The sequence below is a fragment of the Falco punctatus genome (genome assembly GCF_963210335.1).
Source record: "Falco punctatus genome assembly, chromosome: 8".
NCBI classification, from domain to species: Eukaryota; Metazoa; Chordata; class Aves; order Falconiformes; family Falconidae; genus Falco; species Falco punctatus.
The window spans coordinates 22,417,735-22,436,402 of NC_137588.1; the positions used below are offsets into that span (position 1 = coordinate 22,417,735).

Here is an 18,668-nt window from a genome sequence, read left to right on the forward strand (position 1 = left end):
AACCTAAATTAGAGGCTTTAGAATTTTTAAGCAGTGGTATTTTGCCGCCTTAGAATAAAATCTCTTTTTGCTATGGAATAATGTGATAAGATGGGCTCTGGTCTTGAAAGTCTGATTAGTCAAGAGATAGTCCATTTAAGCAGGGTTACAACAGTTGCCAACCCTTTTCTGAACATAAGGCTAATGAGCACGTTCATTTATGCATAAGGTAACTGTAATATAATTAGCTGGCACTGAGCCTTAAAAGGCATTTTGTTTAAATTTTAAAAATTCCACTGTGATTTCTATGTCTTTGAATTAGTTTTACATATAGCCTTTTCTAACTTTGTTCTAACCTCCTCTACCACTTCTGGGTGAAACCACTGTAAAACTGTGAAGGAAATGCGTCAGCTTATTCTGCATTCTTCACTACTCCTGTCCATGGAAATGCACTATGGCTGAGAGAGAATGAATATTAAGCAATCAGTTTGCTAAAACTTTTGCATAGCTTTGCATTATATTGTGATATAAGTATTTTCTTGTATCACTCATTACTTGATAGAACGATAGTCAAAATGTATCTTCTGAAAGCATACTAAATTGCTGTTGTTTTTCATGACAAGTATCCTATCTCATGGTGTAATATAGAGCTACTAAAATACTTAACATTCATTAATCTTAATAAATGCCTTTGTCACCTCTAATATCTAGGGTCTTTATCATTAACCAGAAACACATGAAATGCTTTGCACATTTAAATACCTTCAGTACTTTAATTTATAGTATGATACAGAGTTCAAGCTTTATACATGGAAAGCCTGAGATTGCTGTGGATCACCTTTATCTCATCTGATTTTATTATTTTTTTTTCTCATGCTTAGTCATTGTTACCAGTGAGGGAATCAGTAATTCCTACATATTTTTTGTCTCATTAGGTCTTGGACATAGATGTTGATGCAATTGTTAGTACCAGCATGGGTTTGGCTCCAGCTTTTCATATTACTGAAATAATCTGTCCTTTCACACAACCCCTATGCCTATGGAGCTCGCAAATTTTTTTTAAACCTTGTCAGTTCTGCTTTTGGTTTGTGTTGCCAAGTTTTCTAAGTGAATGATCTGAGTTTAAGTATCCATACCTGTTCAGCATCAGAAACTTGTGGTTTGAATGTCTCCATTTTTTATAGGCCCACTTTCAGATTTTTCTTTTTAAGTAAAAGTGTTGATTAATGCCTACATTATGAAAGTCTTCTATGATGCAGATTCCATTTTTCTGTATTTCATATTGATTGTATCTTGGAAACCTCAAGATGTTTTACAATGCTGGGGAAATAAATCCTCAAAGGCAATATAAATCTTATTTCCTAAGACAGTTACCTGAACAGGATAACAGAATTCAAGCTTTTCCACTTGAATTCTGAAAAAAGGTCCTGTTCCTCAAGCTTTTCCACCGCTTGTCACTTCCCAGTTTATCTGCACCATCTGCTTTTCTACATTCTTTGCAAGATACTGATCTTAATGGTTGCAATTTCTGCATGAGTTTCAGTGACTTAACAAGAAGGCGGGCTCTATAGAGAGTATACCTCTTTTTTTCACTTCTGGCTGGGCAGAGGAAAAAAAAATGATTTTAACTAGAGCTATAATCAAACACATCTTATATGTAGCGCTCTTGGCAAATAAATACTAAGGAAGAGGCAAGTAATATGTCCTTGATTCTTCCCTCTGGCCCCTTTTACTGAGCCTTTGCTTCCCTTTTGTATCAGAAATGATACATTTTCACTTGAAGGAACACCTAGCAAAAAGAGATACAGTTGGAAATAATTTTTATGAGGTATATCAGTGAAATAATAATACTAACGATCAGATTATAACCTGCATGTGAATTCAAAGCATTTGCAGGTGAGGCAGTAGCAAGTTTTGCAAAGAAACCCTAACAGAGTAATATTTAATAGGTGTAACAGTTCTGAGGCTGGGAGTAAGGAGCTATTTTACATTGTTGGTAGTTATTGTTTAAATAAAGGTCTCCAATCCTGTCAAGTGAAGAATGCTGTTTAAGTCCAAAAAATTATTCTTTCTCACTCCATAAGGAGCTCTTCGTATCAATAAGATTTAAAAAGAACCAATTTGCTCCTACAAGAATGTCTGCAACAATGAATGTACTGCTTCATAGGAAAAAACATTTATTTTGCTATTATTAAAAAATGACCAAGTTAGACCAACCAAAAAGGTCTCTACCTCAAAATCATTTAAGTATGCCACTTAGCAGCACTCTATGACTACTTTATATGGTCTTATAAAGTGCTCAATAATCCCATAAAGTTTTAACCTTTATTTTATTGGTACCTGCACATTCTGTGTTATGTGTCTAAAGCCAATGAAAAGATTTTTTCATGAATCACATGAATTTTTATTTTATTCTTCACATAAAAAAGCTTTCTAATATCTTTTAACAGTAGGATTTTTGTGTATGAATTATATGATGGTCAGCATACATTATTCTGAACTGTAGTTTCTGGACCAGAAAACCATGTTTAAATCACTCTGGGCATTAAAGTTAAATGGGTAAATGACTGACTACATGGATTGGCAGGATTATCCTGCAGCAGGTAGAAGGTGGTAGAACACAGAGTTGTGACATTGAGTTTTAGTATATCTTTGATTGAGATGGGGCAAAAATTACTCAAAAAGGATTTTTTTTTTATTTATTTATTTAGGTTTTTTTTTTTTTTTTAAGCTGATAATTGAACAAGATGTGAGGAATTACAATGTGAAAGGTATAAAATTTTCCCATCAGAAACAAAAACATGCATGGACATTTTCGTTTTCATGCAGCAGACTTTTTAGCCACAAAGCCAAATGAAATTGCCCTAATTAAGATTATTAATAAACTTTTCAGTACCCTATATGTCTCTGAAACACTTTTAAAAAGAAGTCTAGCTTCTGCCCAGATAATTACAAGAAATCACAGATATTTCTCAGACAAAAATCTGGTGACAAATAAAGGTTGGAATTTGTCCAGGCCTGTCATGTTATGCCAGTGAAAGCCAATGGGTGAAGTGACAGCAGGTTTCTCAGTTGAAAGCATGTCAAAACTGTTCTACAAATAAGAAGCAATTGCTTCAGAAAGTTTTAGAGTGTTTTTAAATAGTTTCATTTGGGATTTCTTCTCTCAGGCCATAAGGTCTTGTTTTTGTCGCAACCCCCACCCCCCACCCCAAAAGCACTGGCCAAGCACAATCATGCACCAATTTGCTGACAGATAGTGGCAGCCAGCAACCATTAAAATGATCCAGACCGATAACGTTATGGAATAAGGAAAGCTATACAACATTTAGTATCAATATACTGATCCAAACTGTCCACAGGACCTCTGCGGGAGCTGTGGCCAACACTGCCCATCCACAGTGAGGTATGAGGCTGGGGAAACCACCCTGCAGCCTGTCTCCATTCCTTCCAGGTGTCCACCCAGCCCAGACACTTACCTTCTTGCCACCCAGGGCCTCAAAGTGGCTCCGCAGCTCCTCCACAGTGCTGGGGAAGTGCTCGATCTGCTGAGGACCACCTAGGGTCTCCTCCTTGAACACACCTGCCCTCCTGCTGTCGGCTGGCACTTTCTCCATGGTGCTGCTCCAGCTGATCTTTTCCAGCACCAGGGACTGTGGGGCTGGCGAGCATTGGAGTGTCAGGCCAGCTCTTGTAGCATTGGTGGACTCCCATCTTTGCTTGAGGAGCTCCACAGAGCCCTTCTGCAGGGGCAAGTATGCCAGCTCCAGTGTGCCCTGCCAATGCAACATATACTTGGGGTTAGGGCCAGGTGGCACCTTGCTGGCAGAGGTCACCACATGGTGGCTAGGGGGACCCTCACAGATTGTGGGACAGGCCAGGGCATGGGCTGGCAGCTGGTACAGAAGCCACTTCCTAATGGAAAGTGAGATTCAGTAAGACCAGATCCAGTAAGAGTCAGTGAAAGGGTTTAGTGTGTTCATACAGCAGGATGTTAATGAAGATTGAATTAAGGGTGGTGTTCAGATATTTCATTTTTAAGCTTGCCAGCAGAATTGCTATAAGGAATGAAAAAGCAGCAAGCACACAATTAGGGAGAATTTCAAACAAAGTGGGGCTAATGAATGACTGCCTCGTAATCAGTGTGTGCTGCACTGAAAGGTGTTATGACAGGTGACTGCTGGTTTCTTTTAGATTTGATACAGCTGTCAGTATTCTAGAGTGAGACACAGCATTTTAATGCAGCCAGGAGACAGGAAGGCTACTGCATTAGATGTGAGAGTACTTGGATAGTCTGGAAACGCTTCCCAGTACAGTGCTCCTAATTGCACTGTAACTCTTCTGGCAGGTAAATTACTAAGTGTTGATATCAAGTCTTTCTGATCAGTTGACTCTGTTCTCACAAAGGCTTATTCCATCTTTCTTACAGTATGCTTGGGAAGGAAAATTGCTATTCTATCATTTTGCACCAGTTGCTGCAATCAGCTCCCAAGAGGTTTGTTTTTGAGATTTTCTGCCCTGTAGTAAATACTCATATGTAAGTTTTCATCTCTCATTCAAAATAAGTTTGAGTAGAAAGAAAGTGCATTTAAGCCAGTAAGGAAATGTTAACAGGAACTGAGAGCCAGCTACTAGCTTAAAACTCAATTCATTAGCCCCTCCATTCTTGCCAAGAGTTTGTTATGTGTTTAACTGTCCTTTAACATGCTTACATTTTATTGATCTTAAATCTGTACTGTTGGGAGTTGGGCTTGCATTATTTTTAGTGTCAATTTTTAAGCAGAATTAGAATAGTCTGCAATGTTTTGCTTCAGAGGAAAACTCATGGGAAAAGTACTGGGTGTTTGATGCACCCCAATAACATTTTTAAAGGGAAACTCCAGGTCTGCCTTCCTGGAACAAAACAGGGGTTTCTTGGCCCACAGCTTTCACCTTTTTTTCCAACAAGAAATTGCCTCGTCTTGTCTGTCCTTTAGCTTTTTGGCAGTACTCGGTGCTATGGCTAACGTCCTGTTAGTTCCCCTTGACTGATGCAAGCAAAAGAGTAACACCGTTCCTTCCCCTGTCATATGTACCTGTTGTTTTAAGCTATCTGGTTCCATCCAAGATCCTAAATGGGTCTGACTTTTAACTCACCATGAAGAAGAGCTGTTAAATTCACCAGCTGCAAGAACATTCAACCTCAGTCATAGCTGTGTGTTAGAAATACTCCTGATTTATGCTGCATATAAGGATTGACTTTGCATTGAGAAGCAGGCTTTTCCTAGTTCAGGTGAGTGTGCTTATGCAGTTCTCATAAATTTTGCTTTGTTGCTTTTGGTCCTTTTGCTGGTTCCAGTGGTTTTCAGAGTAGGTGTTATGCTGTAATTCAAGAATAGTCTGGAGTTCACCTCCTTCTTCTTCACAGCTCTCAAAATAGGTTTAACTAAGAATGGTAGAGTAGCTTCTCTTGCCTAGTGTGAGACCTATGGGTGCTAGACAACAGAAAAACACATTTGCCTTGTTTTCATGCATGAATTGGCCTGTATAGGTGAAATTGTGCAGAGATTCAATGGTTTCTAAAGCTGGTGATTTGCTGCACTTCCCTCCTGCCCTGAAAGAGAGATTTCATTGTAACATCTGCATTTATGTCAGGAACAAATTTGAACGTACTCTAAACCTGACTTTAAGCAGCTTCCTAGAGATATATTTTAATGGAAGTCTCTCTCTGAAACTCTGGGGTGGGGTGGGGTGGGTGGGACAAAAACCCCAAACCAGAATCTGGTGTGTCCTAGAGATCATTTGAGGTTTTCACATTTTATTACTCCTTCTGAAACTGATCTCTGGTTTTCTAATTTCCTTCCCTACCTGTTTATGGTGGTTTAAATCACTGTAGAATATTAATGGGAATTTATTTCAGGTAAAATAATTGATGAATACTGAATAGCTAAAGTTTTCAGTTACTTTAATTGTTTGCTGAGCTTTGTAGAGCCTTAGCATTTATGAAAATGTAGGAAGAAAATAAATAAAATAAGCACAGATTTGTACCTTGACCAAAATCTCTATTACCATTTCATACTAGCTCTGCTGACTGTAGTTTTTAGCTTTTACAGGCCATCTGTAAAATTATCATCTATAAGTGAAGGAGAGAACAGATATTGTTGTATTTATCAAGTATCTTCGAGTTTTTTTCTTTTGTGTTTGCCGTTTTTAGCTTTCAGCTCTCTGGTTGTATTTGTCCTCTGGCCTATTAATTTCTCTCCCAAACTTATCTTGATTTAGTCTCTCATAGAGACAATAAACAGTTATTACGCTATTCAATTTGCTGAAATTGCCAGCAAATTCACCTCTGTGGGTCTGTGACTATCCTCTTCCCAAGAGCTGCAGAATAGAGCCTGCCCATGTATGTGACTTGTAGCAAGACAGAGCTTAATCTGTTACACTCATGTTTTCAGTCCCATTGTACTAACCCCCTGCTTGTAACAGTCAAATAACAGCACATAAAAAATATAACGTAACATATTTAAAAGGAACATATCAGTGGGATAGGATAAAGGTTTCAACCAGTTTAAAACTGCAGGGAGCATTGCCCTCTCATTTTCCTTGGTTTGGGAGGGTCAAGTGTGCTTCTGTGGCCAAAAGTGATGTGTTGGAGAGAGGAAGATTGTAGTATCAAACTGATAGCTAGTGAGCGATCATTCTGGCAGAAACTGATGGTGGAATTTTTGTGAAGGAATTACCTAAAATGCTATATATCCTTCAGAAGTAGGTCTGTGTTAATGCTACCTATAAATCTTTTGCATAAATGTATGTTTTATGAGGTCAGTGATAGTAAAGCATTCAAGCATTGCAATCAGACTGTAGGTTTTACTTTTTTCATGTTTCTTCTCTGGGATCTTTTGGATCTCTGTCCTACTGATTTTGTGAGAGGCCTGCAGTAATTCTTCATTGCATGTAATAAATCTGATAAATGTATACTTTTCCTGAGCAAAAAGCTATAGGAAGACCTGTAGATTTTGTAAACTCACGAATTGCAGATACCCTGTAAATTTTAAGTTGGTTGGCTGGTTTGCTTTTTAAATCTGAAGTTGTTGATAAATCTGTCTTCACAGTAGGATCATTTAAATGGGATTTTTCTTCTTGCATTGTAAGTGAGATAAGCCCTTTTCTACTGTTTGCAGACTGTTTATTCAATTGTTAGGTGAATATATTCAAGCAAGTAATTAAAAAAGCAGTTGAGAAAAACTGCATCAGTTCTGCTGTGTATTCCTTTGCCAAAATGGCTACCTGCATTTTCATCATGTTTTTGCTATCTTAAATGTTTCTTACATGTAAAGTCTTTCATTTGTTCACTAACAAACCAGTAAATAGAAATAGCAAAAAGATACAGTTCATTTGTAGAACTATTTGTGAATAGTGTTGCTGTCTTCATTTAGCTGTATCCCCATGGGATGGTATAATCATGCATATTGTACTGGGTCTTCTCCTGACAATGGAAAGGCTGTTGTCAGATAGCTGCCATTTGCCATTGCATATTGAGCTAGATTTCCTTCTGAATAAAATTTAAAAAGCGCCCCCCCCCAAAAAAAAAAAAAAAACCAACAACAAAAAAAACAACAACCCCAAAAAACCCCACCCAACAACCAAGCCCAAAAACAGAACCCAAAACAAAAATATTTTGAGGACAGGATTTGAGAAGTCCTTTCCATGATGTCCCATGCTACTTCATCTAGCTCTTGCTTCTGATAGCTGAATTTCTGTCCCACCCTGGTTGACTGGTTCCAGTTAATCTGCACTTTCAGGAATACCTGGCATGAGGATCTATATGCTATCATGGGATAAAATATGAGAGAAGGACCAACATGTTGCAAATGAAGACTGTATATCATTTAACCTAATGTGTTTTCCAAACCACTGAAGAACAACCCCCAGGATCCAGAGGCGGCTACAGAAGAAAAAGAAGGTGACCCCTTTGTTTATGGCAATGCTGGGAAGGGAGGCAGGGAGATGAAAGAGAGGACCAGTAACTGCCTAAGTTCTCCTCTAAATGAAGTGAATAATAGAATAAAATAGTTCAGTTGGAAGGGATCTACAATTATCATCTAGTACAACTGCTATATACACTGGGCACTTTACTAAATAATCTTTTTCTCTAAGGACTCTTTAAATGTGCACATGATGCTAGGTGCACGCTTCTGACACTGTTGCTTGAAAAGCTTGCAGTTTCTCCTGCAGGTAAGCAGAGCCTCAAGTATCTGTAACATTTCTTCGTTTACATTTCAGATGCTTCTTAACAAAAGCAGCTCAGACAAGTTTATGAAAAGAGCTAAAATATTCTTGATTACTACAAAATGTAAAACACTTCCAAATTCCTAGTCATATTTTGAGAAATAATTAACTTGGACTGTCATTTAACATGCCAACCTTTATCCTAACACAATTATTCATAGCTGAATAATAAAAGTTTAAGAAATATTGTTTCAACTCTAAATTATGGCAGACCTCTACTCTAGTAAATGTAAAGAGGTTCCAGTATTTCGAGGTAAAACACACAGGAACACTAATTCTTGTATCTTACCAGCAAAATCAACACATTTTCTCATCTAATAAGAGAGAACTAGAAAGCGCATTATTCATATTTATGGTACTTGAGGAAAGACATGCTTATTTTCTTCTTTCCTTTTATCCCCTCATTCTCATTTATTACATGAGCAGTATCAGGCCCCGCACTAGACAGCCTATTAAAAAAATAAAAAAACAAAACAAAAAACACCCCAAAAAACAACAAAGCATTAAATTGCATATTTGTACTGAGCTTATCTTACCACTGTGTTCTTCTCAGCTGAGTTTTCCGGTTGTGACTCTGCTGCACTCATTGTGTGCCTGTTTAAAGGAAGACAAATTTAAACATTCTCTAATTCATTGGTCTCATTTGACTAACGAACATGAAGCTTGATAGACACACGTCTGATAGTAGTTACAAGACACCAAATCTCTTATGTGGTTGCCTGGCCAATGTATTATTTAGTGAGGCATGGAGGTAAAGTATGCTTTCTGCCATACCTCTGGCTGTGCTGCATGTGCTCACCTTACACTGCTTAGCAGTGGCAAAGGCTGGAGGCAACAGCTTTTGTTTCAGTGCTCTTTGGCAGGAAACAAAGCACCTTCCAGTAAACAATAGTTTGTTTCTTCAGTATTTAAGAAAGGTTTAGAGAAGAAGAACAATTGATAAGTCATAAGTTAAATGGATAAGAAAGGACTATGTACATTCAGTAGCATTCAGAGCATGTAATGATACCACATTCCAATGCAGCTGGTTTTCTAAGTAATAAACATAATTGCTTTTCAAGGGTTTCACTGTGGACCAAAAGTGCATATTATAAATCATAAAGGGGAAAAAAAGATAGAGGGATTTTCAAAGAGCTTCCTCTCCCCTTCATTCTGTTTTCGTGTGCTATGTTATGGGGCCATTACTTTTGGGTTTTTTTTCCCTCTCTCCCTGCCCCAAATCTGTAATCAAATTGTTTAGATTAATCTCTAGAAGCTTTTGACCTTTCTAGCTGTTTTTCCCATCAAGGGAATTACCATAGCATGGGTTGAGTGCTAGCATTCCAATGTATACTGTTTATTGGCTAGAACAAATTAATTCAAAGAAGGAAATAAATATAAAATGAGTAATTTTAAGTCTTAAAACTTGTTAAGTGCAGGTAACTTGTCAATTGGGGAAGATACTCCCGCTCAGTTTAAAAACCCCTCAAACTTAGAATCTGATGCATGAGCCAGCATCTTATAAAGGCAACACTGATATCTCTTTACCTTTTAATACAGAATGGTAATTGTTTGATAAATGCTGAGAAGCATCAATTCCTACTGATGGCAAGCTGTGCATTTCCATCCCCTATTATGTGTTTGTGGAAAGTCAGATGCAAATACTTACAGGTATATATACTTCACTCAAAAGGTCCTCTTTCAGCTAATCTTAAGTGCTAGGAAAATTGGATGGTTATGACACTCCAGCATTTGTATTACAAACCATAAATATATTAAATTGTACTTCAAGTATTTAGCCCTTTATTCAATTCTGACTGTTGCTTCAAAATTCCTTTAAGCAAGACTCAGTGTTTCTGACACCAGATACAAGAACAGCAAAAGTGAAAGTTTACAAACCTTTTGTACCCCAGTTTAGAGTTGTAGAATAATTTGGCAGGGACCTCTGTAGGTCCTCTAGTCCTACCTGCTTTGCTCCCCTCCCCATATACAGCTGTGTCTATTCTTAATGTACTGATTTTTCATTTCACTTTGAGAGAGTCCTTAGTCCACATCTGCCATGATTGTATGTCAGCAGGTGAAGACTGTAGTCCACAGGTGCTGCCTTCTGACCTGACCATCACCAACTGTGGGCAAATACAGCCAAATTCCAGGGTTTCTGGACCCCTGTCTCCATGGGCGAGCATATACAAGTCAGCACAACCAACTAGTCCTCTTAGAACCTCTTTTCCAAAGAGAGGAGCCAGGAGCATGCAAGGACAGAACCTGTCCTGTAACATCTCCCCAAATGACTTGGTGTCCTTAGGGACATGTTTTTGGGTTGTTCAACCAGCTCTGGTGTGCCATGCTTGGTTTTATTTGATTTACACTTGTTTTTCTTTCTCTCTTTCTGTAGTATAACGGAGGCTTTTCTGACTTTCAGAATCAAATTTTTGGTTTTAAATCTTGTCCAATAGAAAGTTCAAAGGACTCTGGCTATGTACAGGGTACAATAAGGGTATGCTCTAGTATCTGCTTGTGCCACATGTTTTGTAACTCATAAAAATGAGATGAAGTTTTACTTTAAAAACTGCAGGCAAAGAAACATGCAAAATAACAAAGTAATTTTAAATACCTACAAAATACTGTTCCCCCTGCCCCCCCCCCCCCCCCCCCCCCCCCCCCCCCCCCCAGTTCAGAGAGAAATCCTACATAGACCTCTTTGCTCCTAGAGAGAGAGAATCGGGAAAAGAAATCAGAAGTTTGTAATTATAATGACATAACTGGATTTAATGAAGCAGCATAGTGCTCATGGATGTGTTAAAAGGTGATCCAGAGATGCACATTATCTGTCTACATTAGGGTACCATCTGTTCTGTATTTGTATATAGCTGACAGCTACTAAATGTCCTTGGGAATACATTGCAGGGGGAGGGCATGGGAAAAAAAGGGTTTAATGTTGAGTTTTAACCAGAGACCTGTTGCTTGAGTTTAAATATTTTTCAGTGAGTTAGATGTATTTCAGAATAGGATTCTGCTTCTTTTCTACATAGAGCCAGTGAAATGTAAGTAAGGCTATTATAACCTTGTCGCTTTAGCCGGTGTTCTAGGAGCTCTGAATTGCAGCCATACCTAACTGTTATGGCTTCATCCGGGCAGGAATATATGAAGCAGCACAGAAAGCAGCAGTCTGGGTGAAATTCCCAGGACCATGGTGTGATTCACTCAAATTGGATAACTCTTTAATTGGTCAGTTATTTTCAAATAGAAAAATTGCATCTGGCTAGCTTGTTGGTAAGAATGTTATGACTATGTTAATAATAATTCCATTAGTATAATTCACCTAAAATAACCCTTATGTGATTTCAGGGGACAGTGGCATCTATTAAAAAAACAGCTGATGACAGCAGATGGTCACCCCTCTAACCCTAGAGAGCAAAGATCACTGTGCTTACTCACTCACCCTCCATTATAGAGACAAATATTTAAGGTCCCTTAATCTTACTTTTTACCTCCCTCAAGAATGACTGGTGAAATGCCATATCACATTTTTTTTCAGCATGATGGATTTTTGCATTATACTGCTGCATCTAAGCCAGCAAGGAGCTTCATACCGAGGGATCATGAAACAAGACTATTTCAGTTATGCCTACCATCTTTCTGAGACAATCATCAGATGGACCTCTGGTCAAGTTTTCCACATCAAAGACGGTATTATTGAAGTATATTGTTTAAATTATTTCTGTTCTTCTAATAGGTAGTTTTTTTCATATGCATACAGGAAAACAAAGGTTTCAGTGGAGCAGTTATGATTACTAGGAATATATGAATATTTATTATTATTACATCACATTATTATTATGAACATAGGAATGCCTCCTGAAAGTATAGGCATCTTGCATTTGTTCTCCCTGTAGTTCAGTACTTGCTTTCTGGGCAATATCAAATTTGTCTTTCTTTTACTGTGATGTGGTACAAAAGGGTCATTCTTCTTTTGTGCTATTGTAAATATTTTCTTATGGCCTATGTGCATACAGGCAGGAAAAAGCATTTGAGAGGGCAACAGCGTGTGGGAACTTCAGTGTGTTATAGAGTCCTGCATGCTAGAAACAGTCCAAACACTTGGCGTGTGTAGCCTTGGATGTCCATTTTAACAGCATGAAACAATTTGAAAATGATTGAGTGATTTCAAATTTGATACTGTGTATGAAGCAGAGGTGAGATAGGTCCCACTTTGTTGAGGGAAGCAAAGATCAACCCAAGCACATGGACAGACCCTGAGCTGACCTAAGCAATTCACAAAAGCTGAGTACAAAGACTAAGACAGGCTAGTCCAAGATGCATAGGATGAAATCTAAGCAATAGAAAAATGAACTGGATGAAGCATTAGTATGAAGACAGACCTTAAAGACAGAAGTCAACGAAGAAGGCAAGTGCTGAAAGGCTGAAACAGTACTTTGAGATATTTGGTGCACAGAGAAAAGATTTATAACCTGACTAGTATAGTGAATACACATAGCAAAATGTACCTAAGACTCACATTAACCAAAAAATTAATGATACAGAGAAGGTATATTCATTGTTGACCACGCTTGTATTAGGAGTGAGATATAGATATCTTAGTGTTGATTTATGTAAAAGGTACGTAATCTGATCCACTTTTGCTGCCACTACAGTTAAACATGAGGACATAACTTCTGACCTATGGTGAGAAGGTAAAATCTTGGTATGGAAATCTTCAGAATGGTATATTCTGAAATAATATATACAAATTTATTAATTTTTCCTGTTCTACACCTAAATAGTCTTTTTGTCTCTCCGCTGGGGATTTAAGGAGAGAATGAGAAGGCTTGAGAGTGTTCATAGCAGTGATTGGGGTCTGCCTTTGCTCTCTCCTAAGTACAAGAATCTCCCACTGGTACTACTGTGTAGGAAAAGAATTAAAAAAAAAAAAAAAAAAAAAAAGGATGGGCATAGGTGATACTTTATTTTTCTTTTTTCTTCTGTTTTTGTTCTTCCACAAATCAGTAGGAGCACTGGAGTTAGACATATGTTATTTTCAATGAAGTCTTATGCCCAAGAGGCTCAAATAGGTGACATTATTTCAGTGTGTAAGCAACAGGCCTTACAGAAACCACTAAAATAGGGAAGTAAATAAAATGTGAGACACGTATGGTTGAACCTGTGCTGTTAGATATACTTACTATGGGACCTCATAGAATAGGATATTGCTGTAAATGTCTGCACGTCTCTGTTTTCAAGTGATTGCAAAAGGTTAAGGAGAAAGACAAATGGAAGTGAGTTAAGAAAGACAGAAATTCTCTTCTCTGTTTGACATATTCTTGCTTATGTACCTCAAAGATTCACTGGTCCATACACTAGAGGATCTAACAAATAATGAATCTATATAAAAATGGACCTGAGATGATATATTTATACTGAAAAATACTTCTGTCAAAGTTGAGATTCTTTTGGTTGCACTGTAATTTTCCAGACTTCTTCAATATCTATTTTTGAGGATTTATATAAGATTCCTACACTTTCTGTGCATTATAATCAGTACATATCCATAATTCAGATTGGTTCAACCCTGATTTACAGGTGCTAGATGATTAATTGGAAGCAGGTATGTTAATAAGAAAGCATAATAAATAAGTTGTTACAGTTTTGAAAATGCTGATACTACATTAAGTAGAATGAATAAAAATCCTATATCTTGTACGCGAGAACAGTCTGACATTAGTATACTCGTCTATAACCGATACTGCAGGAAGATGTAATTTCCCTACTGTGAAGAGCAGTAAGGCAAAAAAATCCCACCCTCAAACTCACCCTCCACACAGAAAGACTTAAGCAAAATATTTCTTTCTTCTTTTAGAGAAGAAAAATAGCTTTGGTAGTGGGAATTCTGGAAACAGTTGTGGAGTTGTTAAGTTTCAGGTTTACATTTTTTAAAAATCTGTAAAATTTTAAGAACAAGATTGAATGAAAGTGTGCTCTGAAGTTAAAAGGGACAGTTGCATTCTCTAAAACCTTCTGAACTCTAAACACTCCTTGCATCCACATATTTTCCCAAGTGCAAAGATTCTTTTGGGTGTGCAGAGACTTGAGGAAAACATATCAACTGTTGAGATGTTTTTCTTTTCCTTTTTATTACTCCATTCAAATGCACGTGAACATACATAGTTTTCAGATACAGTAAATTGTGGGGTTTTCCTTATATGTATCTTTGAAATTATTATTGTCAACACATAACTGCAGAGCCAGTAGAGTTGCTTTGCACTTAGCAGTGGATCTTCTAAATAAAATTTACTTTAAAGAGTAAGACATTAAAGGGCATTTGGAAAGAGAAGCTGCTGAGAAAGTTCAGATAACTTATTTCCTCTTCTACTAGATAAGTCAGAAAACTACAGCCCTTTTCTGAAGTAATAAGCTTAACAAAGATAAGCCTTACCCTACAGACTAGAGGCAAGAATTAACATACTTTAGTCAAGGGACAGGTTTGTAGCCTCAGGATTGGCACAGACAGACTTAGAAAAACAGCTGTTATTTAAAAGATTTAAGTATTTGGGATTGCTGACACCTTTTACATTTTAAAGTAGTCTGAAACAGCTTTGGTCTACTGCTTTACTACTTTTTCAGTCTTGTGAATGCAGTTCCTATGGTCTACTACTGGAAACAGCACTGCAGGCTGCCTTTACCTGCTGTCAGAGTGTTCTGCAAGGAACCTCTTTCTGTGCTTTGTCTCCATTGGGTTTGCAAGAGCACTATCAGAAGGAGATGACAGCATTTAGTATCTCATATAAACAAATCTCTTTTCCTCTGCATCAAGAACTGAGCTTGACTGCTTGCTTCCTTCATCTTCTTGTCTTTGGACTACACTTCTCACCCTGACTGTGGAAGAGATTTCATTACTAACAGTAACAGAAATAAATTGCTTTTCTCCTGGAAAGAGAGAGTGTGAATACGGTCTAAAACTCTGAAGTGAGAACAGAGCATTTCTTGATACTTTCTCAGATGTATTTCTGAGTAAGCAGCTGGGTCATGGTGGGGGGAAGGAGGCATTGTCTTTCCAGATGTTTTTTATGAAGCACATGAAGACAAAACTAAGCCAAAGTGAAACACAATATTCTTTTTCAGATTGTTATATTTGTGTTCAGATGCATCCGTATTGTACTGTTTAGTGTGCAATTATGTGCACAGAGTCAGGAGGTTGTAGGAAATTTATGAATCTTGTGAAAGAAGCTTGGCAAGAAGTTTTTAGGGAGTGATTATGACAAGTTCTACAGGTCAGAGTAACAAGAACTTGTAACAGGGCTTTTAGAAGGAAAAATTGAAGGAATAAAGGCATTTCAAATAGCATAATTAATGAAGATAACAATAGCATGAGTAATTTTTAACCTGGAGGAGTTCTACTAAAGCATGAGCATGACATCCCATAACTGAACAGAAAAAGCCATAGCTAAATCAGCTCTGAAGAATCCTTGTTCAGTAGGACTTTACAGCCCTACAGTGGTGAGCTGCTGGAACCAGAGTTAAAATCCTGACATTTAGAGTCAATGAAAAGCATACATCAAGCAATGCTGAGTAACACACATACAAATCATTAATTTGTTCTGTTGTTGTTGCTGGTGAGTTTTATTTAGCTTTCTCTCTTCCCATAAACTTCCACTTTTGTGAATAAAATATAGGTTAAGTGGTAAAGAGTAGCACTGTGAAATAAAATGTAACTTGCATTTTTATTTATACCTCTTTCTTAATCTGTGTTGCACCCAGATACATAAGCTTACAAATAAAAAAAAAAATAAAGAAGAAATTAAATATTTTCAGCTTGCTTTGAACAGTTTGTGGAGGCCTTCTAGTGCACTGTTTTCATTTCTTGTCTCAGCAGAAAGAGGGATTAGTTCATATAATAAGGACAGAATGGTTGACGAGATTGTCCTCTTTATTGGTTTGCTCTGGTTGTTAAATGTGACCATGAAAACTGTAAAATCAATTCAATCCTTTCTTTTATATCTATCTGAAACAAACAATTCTTTTCATTTAGATGTTGGGGAGTCATATTGCTCACACTGCAACTGCAGTTTGGGAATGTACATCTAAAATCTCAAGCTGATTCAGTATGAATGCTTGTTAGGATAATCTTTCATAGAGACTTTCAATGTTTTTTATTGAAAATGTCATTTACAAGCAGGTTGACTCTTCGTGTGCAACTTGAAGTACTAACATGAGTAAGAAATTTTAACAAGGGTTGGGGTTTTTTGTTTCTTGGGTTTTGCCTAGAGACTACTCTTGTGAGCCTTGAACTGATTTACCCACATTCTTGTGGCTAAATGTGTGGGTACCTAACTCGTCTTTGCTTTGTCTCTATCCCTGACTCTTTATGCCAAACAATCACAAATTTTACCTTATCCACGTGATGCCGTAGTGCTGCTTCCAACAATTTTTAATGGTAACTGGCTTTTATCTAGAAACAGAGAAACCCCACCACCCTCCCCCTTCAGAGGAATGTTTCCTTGGTCACAAAGGCATCTAGTTTAATTTGCTTCGTTACTGAGGCTACCTGACTGGAAGAGACAAGGTTTTGGTGTGCACCTTCTAGATGATGGTGGGGACACTATTATTTTTTCTCTCTCTTCTATGTTTTTCCATGAACATTGCTGTGGGAAGAGATTTGAGAACTGAAATGCCACTGCAGTTTCACTTTCCTGTCTCAGTGAGGCATTTTCCCACCTTTCACCTTCCTCATTGAATAGTTTGATCATTAGTCCCAGTGTAATTGTTATGCTGCCATTGCTTTAACAGAGGACCTTTTCCGGTATATGCAGTGATGTAGGATATTGTTTCTGAATTAGTTTAATTTATAACTTGAGTAGCGTTTAATTTATAACTTGAGTAGCTGCTTATACTCTTCCCTCAGTTAAGCCTGATGTGTTCTTCTTGTCAAGAAAGGCAATCATAAATTCTGTATTCTGTCTTTTAATACAGCAGGACAAAGACTTCTTACCTCCTGAGTTTAAGATGACACATTTTTTTGTGATTACTAATCAAAGTGACGGCAAATTGACTTTTGTGAGCTCACTCAAGAAATTAATTGTGTATCACCACAAGATAAGTGAGGTGCTGGGAAGGGAGAAAAAGTATGTGCCCGTGAGCCCTGGCAGAGCAGCCTCCCCAGCCTCTACAACAGGACAGTGATAACAGGAGGTGGTAGACATAATAGTGCTCTCTGGTCTGCTTGCATAGAATGAATGTTTCTTTGGGGATTGGGGGTAGAGGGAATAGTGGGCCTATTCTGATCATGAAATAATATCCACAGTCTCATAGATTTTCCATGACTTCCCACCTCACAGTTATGCATCCAATTTAAATCTTATTTTTTCAAATATATTTTCTTAATTCTTATACTGCAGCTTCTAAGTACATTATCATTGTTGCTTAAATCTGTCCAGTACATGTCAACTGTCAGTTATTTATCTTCTCATCCGTTACCTAGACTACAAACTGCTAGGTATTTTACATTTTGTAGACATTAGTTCCTTTCTGAGTCTTTAATGATTTTTTCCTGTTCTTTTTTGAAATCTCTCCAATATTTTGGTATGTGTGTCCCCTTTTTGGGGGGGGGCAGGGGGTGGGGGAGAAGTAAAAAGCCTACATTACTCTTGATACTTTGTCTCCACTTCTGAACAGAAAAATTGTCTGGTGCATGACTCAGTGCAGTGACTGTATAGGTTTGAGTTAAAACAGCTTGGATGAGCGAACTAATTTTTGCATGCAAAGGTTCCCAGTCTGCTTCTTGGTACTTTTTACTGCCAATCCATGGTATTTTTCCTGTAACTCCTGCTCTGTGTTTGCTTTCATGGAGGAAAAATATTTTACATTAAATTGATAAGTTTTCTGCAGTGTGTTAACAACCACAGTGGACCCAGTGTTCCTGCCAGGATTCAGAATTCTTTCAAAATTAGAGGACTGTGGTTTAGAGTGCACGGGGATGTAATTTCAGACATTGGCATTAATTTTGGTATTCAAAACAAACCTTAAAAATCATCCAAGAAGCATTTAATATCAGGATTGAGATTTTTAATGCTAAACTTATCTTGGAACTTCTCTTCTGGCTTTTCCTTGCCTTCCCAAACAATACAGAGCAGCGGCAGTATTGCTCTGGGGCAGCTGCACTTGAAGCGTGTCTCCTAAAACTTGTCAGTTGTGGTATGGAGATGCTACCACAGTGCCTGGTTTATTTATTTATTGCTACAGGCCCTATTTTATTTGTTGGAAAAATAAAATAATGTTGGGATTCCCACAAACTTACTACAGAATACTTAGAAATAATTTCCTTGGTTTCTCTGCTAAGTTTAATTTAAAAACACTTTTCCAACAAGGAGTCTAATAGGAAAAATACTAATAAGGAAAGATTTATAATTCTGTTTGTATGTCTTTCCTCAAGGCATCATGTTGCCCAA

The 18,668-nt window shown here is 37.6% G+C and overlaps 1 protein-coding gene across 2 annotated transcripts in view; it reads right to left on the minus strand.

The window, feature by feature from the left end:
- The window catches only part of XIRP2 (xin actin binding repeat containing 2), a 54,123-nt gene extending 37,047 nt beyond the window's left edge, over window positions 1-17,076 (minus strand). Inside the window, exons 1-2 of one of the 2 annotated variants that reach the window (XM_080399044.1) lie at window positions 8,784-17,076; window positions 1-3,755 (exon numbers count right to left, since the gene is read on the minus strand). The exon at window positions 1-3,755 is cut by the window's left edge and continues 15,724 nt beyond it. The gene's annotated coding sequence lies outside the window, so the exon portion shown is untranslated. The other variant, XM_080399043.1, reaches the window with a different exon arrangement.
- Window positions 17,077-18,668: the final 1,592 nt, after the last annotated feature.